Source organism: Protopterus annectens, chromosome 9.part0, assembly GCF_019279795.1.
Source record: "Protopterus annectens isolate FY-2018-M chromosome 9.part0, PAN1.0, whole genome shotgun sequence".
Lineage (NCBI taxonomy): Eukaryota > Metazoa > Chordata > Ceratodontiformes > Protopteridae > Protopterus > Protopterus annectens.
The window spans coordinates 303097086-303110108 of record NC_056743.1 but is presented as its reverse complement, the minus strand read 5'-3'; positions in this window follow the sequence as shown (position 1 = coordinate 303110108).

Sequence of the window (13023 nt, the reverse complement as noted above, 5' to 3'; positions counted from 1 at the left end):
ACACTTTGTCTAGAGGCTCCTTTAGCTGTTTAAAACTTTCATTTAAAGGCTCACTGCTGCTTTTCTGCTGTGAGAAAATTTCTGCAGTTTGTTTCCCACCCTCCCTCCCTATTGGTATCGTGTTCTTATAGTTGGTGGCTTTGCAGTTGCCCGCCCCTACTGTAAATTTGATCTGGGACCCTCATCCCAGTCTAGTGTCATTACCTCATTCTTCCCAATACAGGGAGAACATTTGAGAAGGCCAATCAGCTTAGTTTCTGCTACTCCTTTCTCTCTTTCCACTAAAAAAAAAAAAAAAAAAAAAATTTCTAAGCTTGTTTCCTGCCTTTCTTGTGGGTAGTCTAGTCTGGATATAGATTTGCTGTGTCCAGGACTATTTGTAGGCTTCTAGGTCCCCACGCCTTTCTGTGTTGGAGTGAAGCCTTCTAGCTTAATATTGTTTCTTAGAACTAGCCAGATTTTTGTTTCGGCACTCAGACCAGGACCTCCAAAGCAGAAACGCAAGCAACCTCCAGCCCCCAACACAACCCAAATGACACATAGCCCACAAACTCAGTGTGCCACTCAACCACAGCCCATAAGGCATAACATACCCAACACTCTAGTCATAGGGGATCCAGTATCTGTTTGCCTGGGATGACATGATCGACAAACCACGATGCTTTACCAGAGATGGCCTGCACCTGTCACCCTGGGATTCAGGATACTGGCTAAGGCTCTAGCCATCGTATAGTGCCTTTTTTAGGCAAGGTTCAAATGACAAATTCATCACCCTAACAGGTTACAGGCAAGAAGAATCTGAGGGTATTGCTACTCAATGCTAGAAGTCTAAACCTCAAAATGCACTCACTGGAGGCACTCCTTAAAATGGAGAACATCGACATCTGTGCAGTGACAGAGACCTGGTTCAAGGCTCCAGAGAGTACCCCTGCATTACCAGGCTATAATTCATACCACACCTTTCGGCCACCAAACCTGGACTGAAACACTAAAGGTGGAGGTGTGTCCATATTCATTAAGGATATCCACACCTCAAGGCTAGTTGCTCAGCATAATGCATCTGAGATTATCCAAGTGCAACTAACCCTGGGCAAGACCGCAATACAAATTGTAGCTTGCTACAGATCCCCCACCATGCCCCAGGATTCCCACTCCTCATTTCTTAATACACTGGAAAATATTAGGGTACAACCTAACACCCTAATAATGGGCGATTTCAACTACCCTACCATTAACTGGGAAAACTACTCATGTACCAACTCTTGTGCTCAACGTTTTCTGGAATTCATAAATTCCAATGCCATGGATCAACTTATCCACACCTCCACCAGGGGCAGCAATATCCTAGACCTGGTTATTACCAACATGGGCAACCGGTGCTCCACACCAGAGGTCAATTCCTCGTTGGTCAGATCCGACCACAAGCTAATCACCTTAGACATCCACATCGCTCCCCTACCCCCATTAGGGAAACCACGGTAAAAATCTTCTCCAAAGCCAACTTCACGCTTCTTAAGACAGAAGTGGCAAACTTCACGACACCCATTCTGATGGACAATAGAGGTATGACTGCTGAATCCTACACAAATGCACTTTATAAGCACTTACCCGAGTGCATGGATAGTGCAATCCCTAACAGAACCAAGATGCTATCCTCCAAAAAAGGAAGCAAATCTGGTGGTCCCCTGCCAAAAACAAACTCTGCAACAGAAGAAAGAAACTGTTGCAAAAAAGAGTAAAATCCCATGATTGGAGAAACCCCCTGGTCAGCCTCAGTAAGAAGCTGAGATCCCTCATAAAATCCTCCAAAGCTAGTTATGAAAACAAAATCGCCACTGACTCTAAAGACAACCACAAAGCATTCTATAGCTATGTCAAGAATCTCAATGGCAATACTCAGATCTGCTCTGAGTTACAGCACAATGGCACTAAATATACAGAACCAACTGATATTGCCAACATCCTGGCAGATAGGTTCAGTGCTAACTTTACCCCCCTGTCATCCCCTAAAGGGCCCATCTCTATACCAGAAGAATGCAAAGTTCTTGTAATCACGGCTGCACAGGTAAAAAACACACTATCCAAAGCCAAGAATACAGCATCCATGGGACCTGACGACATCCCAGGCTGTGTTCTACATGAACTACAGAATGAACTGGCACCCCACCTAAGTACCATGTTCAATCATAGCCTCACCTCAGGCTATGTGCCCACTGAATGGCACACAGTGACAGTTATCCCACTCCACAAAGTGGGAGCCACCACAGACCCCGGAAATTACCGCCCCATTAGCCTAATGAGCCTGGTCTGCAAGGCTATGGAATGTAGCCTAATGAGTCTGGTCTGTAAGGCTATGGAACGTATCATCATGGAACTTCTAAACAATGACATTGGTAATCTCCAAACTTAGGACCCCACCCAGTTTGGGTTTGTAAAAGGCAGATCATGTCTCCTAAACCTGATAGACTTCTTTGAAGCAGTCACCAAAGCCGTAGATGAGGGTAAGGTGGTTCACACAGCCTATCTAGATCTCGCCAAGGCTTTCAACACCATACCCCACTCTGGAATTATAGATAAACTCACTAAACTAGGTATAAATCCCTATGTCACAAGATGGGTTGCCAACTGGCTCACTGACAGAACCCACACTGTGAAAGTAGCAGATTCCAAATCCAACTTCAGACCTGTGACAAGTGGAGTACCACAGGGTTCAGTCCTGGGTCCTCTCCTCTTTGGCATCTACTTCTCTGAAGTACAGGCCAACACAGAAGGTCTTTAGCTACCGAAGTTTCAGATGTCTGCAAACTAGGAGCCATAATCAAAACTCCAAAAGATGTGGACATCCTACAAAAGGGCCTTGCTGAAACAGATGCCTGGTGTCAAAGCCATGGCCTCAAGCTCAATGCCAGAAAGTGCATTGTCATCCCTTTTGGTAAAAACTCAGTACCCATGAACTACCACATAGGCAGTAGTCTACTTAACACTGAAAGTGTGATAAGAGACCTTGGGACACAGGTGGACAGTAGTCTCTCCTTTGATAATCACATCGCCACAGTAGTCAGGAAATCCTTCTACGTGGCACATCTCATCACAAAGGTTTCTCATCCAGGATAAAAGAGGTCATTGTTCCCCTCTACTCATCACTCATTAGACCCATTATAGAGTACAATGCCCCTTTTGGTATGTACCTCACAAGACATCTACAACAACTGGAAAGGCCACAGAAATACCTCACAAAGAGGATTACCAGCCTCAGACAGATGCCCTATGCAGACAGTCTCAAAAAACTGCAGCTTTACTCCGTTGCATATCACCTACTCAGAGGTGATCTCTGCCTAACACACAAAGCTATGTCAAACCCAGAGCTTTTAGACATGCTCCACTTAAAGAAATCCCAATCCCTACGAGCTACATGGTCTAGGGACCTAAACCTTGTCACCACAATTAACAGAACATGCTGGAGGGATAGATTCCTGTCCCAGAGACTTCCCATACTCTGGAACAAACTACCTATCTATATCAAACAAAGCTCCTCATTAGCGCTCTTCAAGAAAAATCTTGATGATTGGATGGGAGATAGGAAATTCACCCCGGGGATCACTTCTGTGGCTCTGCTCAACAGTGGCACAGGAAAATAATTTTCTTGGGTGGCGAAAGCTAGGGTACCTTTGGCTAGGCTTATATATGCCCTAGGGCCAATAGCCTAGTACCTACCTATAGTGTGGATGTTCTGGTGTTACAATGGGGTCACAGTAATCATACTTTTAGTTTCATTAGGGTGTGTTTCAGTGATGGCATGGCAAAGGGGTTTATGACTGGATTCTAAGGTGCTTTACAGATGAGGGGTACACCAAATGATGTTTGGCTTGACCCTTCCCTTAATGGGAAGTGGATTGAACAATTTTGGGTAGAAGGGAGGGGGAACAGCCTGGGCAGGCTGGTTGGTGGAGAAGAGGGATAGGCTTCCCCTCTTCTGTTCCCCCTGTGATGTCTGTATATTCATTTCAAGGATCTGGGGAAAGGAAATGAGTAGTTGGAGGAAGCTTGCTGAATAGATAAGCAAGCTGAGGTAAGGATGGTGCTTATTTGGTGGAAGGTAATTCAATGGATGGTGTATGAAGTGATTTGGGACGCTGCTTCATAAGTAAAGTAAGCGAGCAGAGGTATGGACCCTGCTTGTTGGGCAGGGTGAGTAGATACGCTGCCCTGATTATCATTACAATGAATGCTGTATGAAGTGAGATGGGACGCTGCTTCATAAATAAAGTGAGTGAGCAGAGGTATGGACGCTGCTTACTGGGCATGGTGAGTAGCTACGCTGCCCTGATTACAATTACAAGGATGTTATGCTGTATTTAGAATCAATTATATCATGAATTGTTGTAATTAATAAAGTTGGTGATCAAAGCTATGTTATGGAAATGTAATAAAGGTCATCAAATGTCATTTGGTGTGATGTGTGTTATTGATGGGGACCAGGACAAAGAAATGGTTCCTTTACTATGTGTTAAAATACAGCAAAACTGAAGTGCAAGAAACTGAGAAAAATGAAGAAAAAAGTAATCTGGATGGTGGAGGTAGACCAGGATGGGGGCATCTGGCAGTGTGTGAGGGGCGCTTGGAGCATTTTTCCCTAGGGCATCAGCTGACCAAAGGCTGGCCCTGCAAGTAGGATAAAGATAAACAATTTCTTTTGAAAGGTTTACTATTACCTCTTATAACTGGTTTATCAGCCTGCTGCGTATTGCATCAGGGGCATGGTTATTCATTTTCTAAAAAAACAATCTGTCTTGTTTATTGTAATCATTTTCTTGAGAATATCAGTGAGCAAATCTCATTCTACCTTCAGAACAAGCTGAAAAAGACCACTAAAGAAATCCTATCCAATAAATGTTTCATACGTTCCCACTTCCATGACTACTTCATAACACAGATCTCAGATTCAGCCAATTCTTTACTACACACAAGTCAGTCCAATTACCCAAGACTTCTTCCTTCATTCTCAGAATTACCTCATTTTCTTTACACTTTCACTTTATATTACTCTGCGTTGTGATCATTATTGAATTTTCTCTAAACTTTAAAGACTGAAAAAAGCATGTAATCAACTATCCCTTATTTACTGACTCACAAACTTTCTAGTAACTTCTTCTCGATAGTATATGTATTTATGTGTAAATGTAAATATGCTACCAAGTACTGTTGTAAATAGCGTGACTTCCATTAGAAACAGTCTTGTCTTATAAAGTTACAATAATCTGATTCTGTATATGATGTAAACTTAACTGTTTACTGCCTTGTGACCAAGGCTGCGACTGAAAAAGATCCTTTGACCAATTTATGTATGCAGATAGAAAATCAAATCAAATAAATAAGCACATAACTAAATGAAGGTGGCAATGAGAGGCTCAAAAGTTCCACTGTAATCTGATACTGATTAGTGAATATCACAGATTACCAACAACTGAGATAGTCAAGCTTAATTACCTGGGAGGTATTACCCTCAAGGCACATGTTAGAGTAAGCGGATTGCTTGTACCACAGTCAAACTGCTGAGGAAATTAGAAAGGGATGTTGAAAATCAAGCAATTCAGAGAAAAGACCACTCTCATTGGCAGTTTACCCAAGTCCTCAGGTTTCTTTTCGCTCTATAGTATCCATTAATTATCAGAAACCATCTTGTACAAAACTTCCATTTCCTTGACTTGGAATGAAAGGAAAGGAAAACTGCCTTTTTTAATCTTAACCTTTTGCATCCTTTGGCAAAGTAATTTGCCACTGCCTGCATGACATACCATAGACAAAGGGAAATCTGCAGTTTTTCTGTCATGTACTACTGTTTAACTTTATTCGCTTTCTCATGTGCCATTATACTAGTTGCAACTAACTCAAAGAATGACCCTGCAGACGACCACATAGGTAGTCTTCATTCTTGCTCATGTCAGCAGCTGCTATGCAAATTGTTCAGACTGCTGTAGAAATTTTTGCCACTTTTGTTGTAGATGGAAAGAGAAACAATATAGTGCATGTAGCTGATCACAGCATTTTGGATCATGGTCTACTTGTATTATTTTCTAAGTACTATATTTGTACAAATAGCAATATTTTAATCTTATGCAGAACACAGAGAATACTTAATTTCTCATGCCCAAGGATTATAAATTAGATGAAGGGTTAAGTATGCCACAACAAAGTAAATAAAAAGGGTTATTGTTAGTATGCCAGAGCACAGTAAACCATTGAGGTTGGCCATAAAATAACAAAAGTTTAAAATTTAATGTACAGTATCAGTGCTTATAGCCAACCACATTGTTTTAGATGATTCACTTGTAAAAAATATTTTGTGTAACTGCAACTTTTCTGTCAAAAAAAACAAAAAAACATTGTTTTACATATTTACAGCACAGAAAATAACTATCAATTTGTCACAATCAATAATTGTGGTATGGATAAAGTACTAGTATGCTACAATGTAACAAACCGAGAGTAAACATACAACAATCAAAGCATGGGAAATTTAACAGACATGTATGCCTTATTAAAAAAGTTAAATCGCATAAATGCAAGAACAGAAAGATGTACCTAATTTTGTATTGTGCGGCATCTTTTGTATACAGATAGTGTGGCAGAAATTATAAATGCAAATTACTCCAAGCAAATTTATTATATTTCTCAAACATTAAGGACAGAAATGCATGTTGTTCCACAGCAGACACTGATAAATAGCAGTAGTTGTTTCTCTCTCTGTTAAAATGTCTTTGAAGCAAGAGGCGACCGTTAACACCTCCTGCATTACAGTACCAACCTTGGTACTTCAAGAAGGGTGAGAGTTTGAAAAAGTTGGAGATCATTTGAAGGAATACAAAAATCAACAACAATCTTAGAAAACCTGCAGTTCAACAACTTTATTTTTTACAGTTTACAACTATTGTAAATAGCTTAGAAAACTGAGAAAAATAGAAATCAGAACAATTCAAGCAAAAAGACAAAATGCAGCCAGGCCTAGGAATCAATCCAAGAGTCCCCTGACTTACATTGTTGTCGTTCTAATACAATGGGAGCTAAAACTAACCCAATCTCCTTATGGCTAGCATAACTTATATGAAAAGGACATGAAATAGATTCTGTGAGCAAGACATTTAAGCAATCAAATTAATATAACAGGTCTGTGGTAGCCCTTATGTGGCAAAACAAAGATATAGTAAGAAGCACTAAGAATGATTTTGATGCATCAAAACAGCTCTGAATACAAACTTACAATGAAACAAAAATGTGCCTTTTGGTGGATCTTTCCTTCACGCTGTTAACCGATTTATAGTTTCATAGGTGAGTACTAGGCTAGTTTCTCCTGTGGGCTATTATTATCCTAACCAATTTCCCTTTCAAAAGGTGTGAATCAAACTCTGTACCTTCTGACTGTAAGGTAAACACCTTAACCATTATACAAGCCCTCAACCCCTGAGATGAGATCATTAGTTATAATGCAACCACACCTGACTGCAATGATGTTATTCAACAGTACTTTGTATTTTCATATAATTGCATACAAGATAAAAATTGTAGTAACAAGACATGAGGCTTAGCAGTCTTCATTTGCTAGATTTGGAGGGGCTGCCATTATGCATGAGGACAACTACAGCTGTTTGACATGCCTCTGTTACAAGGGAAGTTGAATAGCTGACGTTCAAAAGATGGAATACGTCAGTGAAACAGTGCTTCATATTGACAAGAAGGCATCCAAGAACATTGTTTCACACAACAGAGTTGGTGTTTTTTTATCAGTAAAAGAGCTTTAAGGACTTGGTAGTAGGTGATTGTTGGAAGTACAGATTGTATAAAATGCTGGTCCTACAGGGATAGCATGATGAAGTTTGAAATAAATTTACCTGCTAACATAATCCAAAGCTCCTCGTGGTCAAAGTGGGTATTACTGTAATGTTTCAACTCAATGAACTTTTGGGTAATGTTTTATGATTCCTAAATTAATTGAACAACTTACTGTTTTCCTTGGTAGAATTGATGATTTCTCTCTCTATCTGGACTTGGAAGATTGGACTTTGCTCTCAAGTTCAATTTTTTGAGTTTAGCTTTGTGGTATAGGGTCTTATAACCAAAAACAACCTTGGAAACATTCAAAATAAGTAACCAATAAAACTAGCAAGTTGAATTTGAAATGCAGGGTCAAAAGTCACCAGTTCAACAGGAAAAATTATTTTAATGAAAAAATAAATTGAATCTTTGTACATATTTTGTGTAAAGGCTGTTAAAATTTTTATGTCAGAAATGTTGAAAGTCTATTGTAAAAACTTAATACTTTTGTACAAGAGACTTAAATTAACAATTTTTTTTAATAGTCTTCAAATGGATTTTAATTGATTTATTGTTCTTTTGGGTTACCTGAACTGTCTTTTTCCTATTTTATGAGGGAGTGTTTCTTTGTTACTCAGTCTGAAGTCCCATTTCCTTAGGGATGAAAGTGCTTAAATGATGATGTGTACTGTGATTTAAATTTTTATTTTTTCATTAAAATAGTTTCCCCTGCTGAACTGGTAATTTCTTGACCCTGCATTTCATGTCCAACTTGCTGGTTGTATTGGTATAAGGTCTTCAGTTAGGGTTCAATTATTTAAAGTCACTACGGGTGAATAATTTTTCTTTATTTATAATTCAGCTTCTTTATAGCAGAGTTAAGCAATGTCAGGTAATAAGATAACTCCACCAAATTAGTCTTGGAGAAATCCTGAGACAGTAGAGTTTGAGCACAATTCAGATAGGTTCCTCAAAGCAAAAATTACTTGTGATGTAGCACCTTGGCATTATATATGGGGCAATCAAGTCCAGCAAATTTGAGACCCTGGCAAGGGAGTTCTGTATATGATCTGGAGAGATTGTTATGATAAAATTCTTGACTCTCTGTGCATATTGTGTTAATTAAATCTTAAAATCACTGTGCATATTTATGTAGAACATTTTAAGACTCATGTTTATAGATGGATAGCAGAATCCCTTGAATGTGGTACATGATTAATTTTCGATTGGTTTAACTTTGTTTAGATAAACCTTATGGATAACAACAAAGCAGTTCTGTAGCCGATTAAGTTGTGTAAATGGATTTTATTGATAGACAATAGGATGTAGATAAGTTTGAAGTAATTATCTTACTCTATAATAGTAGATATGATGGAATTTCAATGCTATATCGACATACCAACACCTGAGACAGAGAAACTACCAGGAGATGGCCTGAATGGTAGCTAGTGAAAGCTGGTACAAAGAGTATACTATCATTGCACAGAAACCATTTCTTTTTTCAGTTATTGTGCAAAAGTCAGCATTGTCATGGGTTAGGACAGCTTCTGCGGAGGGTAATTTTTTTATTAAGATGTCTAGCACTGAGCAGTATAACCTTCATACTGTCCTGTCTTACTAAGCTGGAAGATGGAGTAGATAACACTTCTTAAAAAAAAAAAAGTTACTTGGGAGGTGGAAAAGTCCTGGTCATTCTGTAAAAAGCTATGAGAAGAGAGGCACATGCCATCCCTTGTGAAGTGGTTCGTTAAGATTAATACCTGCTTTGAGGAATATACACACTAGAAACCTTGGAAACACACCAATAAATAAACAATTATTGAAGTCAATTATACTTTAAAAAGGTATAATACTGCTGAAGGCTAGTTGCATTCCAGCTTCGAAACACATTCAGGGAGTTTCAAACTGACTCACTACAACAAAAACCCAAGGATATGCATCGCAAGGAATTAATATGGTGGTGCTGCGGTAGCGTTGTTGCCACACAGTAAGACGCTGTCCTGTTTGATTCTCAGCTAGAGCATCTTCTGTGTGGAGACATGCGTGAATGGGCGTACCTTTGTACAATTTGGCAAGAAAAAATCTACTGCCAATCATTAGCGGACCGGATTTCTGCTGTGGTGACCCCTAACCGGGAAAAGCTGAAAGAAACAACAACATAGACAATAACCCTGTTATACGACTACTTGAACTGAAGGGACTTAAATTCCCTAGTGACCTGGCACTTTCTTGCAACAGAGAAGCAGTTAACAGTCAGTTCTATTTCTCATATTCTATTATGTCAGTACAATGTGCTTTATAGAAAGCCTTTCTAGAACTATTTTCTAAACTAACTTAATGAAGAGTGGAAGGATTACATTTCTAACACGTTTGGCTTGTAACAGTGTGGTTTATGATTATGAAAAGAGTCCACAACACTTGAGATAGCGATATAAGCATCAGGCATTAGTGATCTTATTTATGCCCAGCAGTACATCACCAAGTTTAATGAACAGAACTCAAACTAGTAAAAATTGTGTCAGAGAGAGATAGTACAGCACTGCTGAATAAAAGAGGATCTGACAAGTGTTTGCACAGCCAAACCTGAATGCAATCTGCCCCCACAAATTATATTTATATCTGTGTCAGGCCAATATCATTTTTCATCGGATTCAAAATAATCAAAATACAATGGACTGAATTGAAAAAAAAAAATACAAAAAAAATCCAAAACAAAACACAAATATGGAATCTGTTATAAAACACTGCAACTTCCTTAATTAAGACTGTTTTGTTTTTTGTTTACAGTGCATTGTGGTCTGGGAGCTAGACATGGCGGATGATGTGTAGTTGTGTACGGAGATTCAGGTAGTTTGTAAGTGTTTAAGGGTTTTGGGTAGGGATTTTTTGTTCTTTAGTTGTGTGGGAAGTTTTGGGAGTTGAATGGGTTAGATAGGTGAGTGTGTGTGTGTTTGCGCACGCTCGCATGTGTGTTAGTGTTGAAGGTGGTACATTTTTTGAACGTGTAGTGTGTGTGTTTTGCATGTATGTGTGATGTGCAAAGTTTAGGGTGTGTAATGGTAGGTTTTGTATGTATTTCATGTTAGTGCAACCTTGGAGTTGGTATATATAAGTATTGAAGGTGTGGAGGGTGTAGTCCTCAACATGGGGGTGCAGGGGGTATTTTCCCCCCTGCTTTTGCATAGGTTTTGTTGGTGTGTGTTTAGTTGCTTAGTTACAGTGTAGGGGAGGTGTGTGATGTTGTGGTGGAGCTTATATTAAAAAACGGAATGTCGCTTGCTGAAAATTCAGTATTATGAATTTTTGGTATAATGACATTCTTAATATTTCAGTATAGTGGGTGTTCGGCGTTTAGGGTCTCGAGATACTGAGTCGGTCTTTCAGTCTTTTGAGATTTAAAAGTAGACACACACACACACACACATATATATATATATATATATATATATTAGTACATACATAAACACACATATATATAGTGAGACAGTGTGTGTATATATTCAAACACACATACATTTTCATGATGATGCAACCTCAGAGGTAAAGTATGTAAAACCTGAATTTTACCTTTTTTCACTTTTACAACTCCAGTGACATTAAAACACAGCTTAGTAACTGCAGTAAGGCAAGTTCCAATTGTATTTTCATGATCTGAACACAGAGCACACAATCAAAGGTAGCAGTCTGCCAAAGGAGGTTCCCCATAAAGTGAAGGAGTACACCTTCCTGTACTCACCCTCATGGGATACTGAGCCTTCCACACAACTCTAGAAATTTAGCCTAACTCCAAACCTAAACAACACTGGAGTAAAGGAGAAATGCAAGGTTTTGTACCAAAGCCAAGTATTCCTTTAACACAACCCCCCCACAGAAATGTATATATATATTTGTGATATAGTGCAAAGTTAAAATACTTATTCTAATAAAATCTTTATTCAGCCTTTTAAATTCAGTTTTATATATTTGTTCCATTTAAAATAAAAATGGTAGCATCTAGAGATAGTACTGTAAATATGTAAAAATAAAATGCAAGTCTTTTTTTTCTGTAGGAGGCAAGACATGAAAACTCTATCAAGTCTGCAAATACTTCCCATTTAATATAGCTTTTTACAGCATCGCCTACACTGAATTAACTTTTGCCAAGAGTGAAAACATTTTTCAGCGAAGCACAGAATGCTTATTTTCTTTAATGAACTTAATGCAGTTAAGAATGGAACGATGTTCTTTAAAGCAACTGGCCTGTGTAACTAGCACTGGAGTGGGTTATGCTATCATGCCATAGTTTTTGAAAGCTAGCACATGAAAAACAGCATGACATTTACCATTACATTCTGCAATATTTAAGTTATGAAAGCAAGTAAAAGATTACACTGGCACCGAAATTCAATCAAGCTCTGGTTCTCAGAGGACGGCAGGCTATATTTAGGTTTTACTTGGTAGTAAACCATAGAATGCCTCGATTGTTAACATGTACTAATATTCCTTCCAGAGTTTTGTTGGACTGAAGTATCACACAGTAATTTCAGTACACATTTCTCTTAGGCTGTATATCTTACTCAGAGAATTGTTTCGGTATCACTGCTATGGTTCTTGTGTTGTGCAAACTCTTCTCTTACCCCATCCTTACATTTGCATAAATGTTAAACTTCCTTAGCTATTTTCATTTTGGACATCAGCTTTACATCCTTATAAATTTGTTTTCTTTACATTTGCCATTCAATTACAACTACCCAAAACATATAAAGCAGCTTTTCTACCAAATTGTTTAAATTTAATCCTTTTTTTCCTTGTCTACTTAATCAAAGAAATCATTTTACCTAAAATGGTTCCCCTGCATTTAACAATGCTACATCAAACTACACAGTATTCCTTGTGGGGCTATATGATACTGCCCTTCAGACATTCTTTGTCACATGGTTCTTGTATCAGCCAATACCATTTGCCCTTCTTATTCTTCCAGATAGCTTCCTTTCCATCATCTCACAAGCTGCAGTGTTTTACTAAGACAATGAACTGTTTAAGATTATTACTCACTAATGTACAACTATGCTTACAGAAATAGTCCTTTATATCCATTTAGTAAGAAATGCATCTTTCTTTTGAATTAATATGCTATACATTTCATAATAATTTTTCAGATGTGTTAATTGCTAAACAAAGTGAATCTTAGAAATTAATTTTACATTCTTCCATTTTTCTGAAATGTATTTGTGT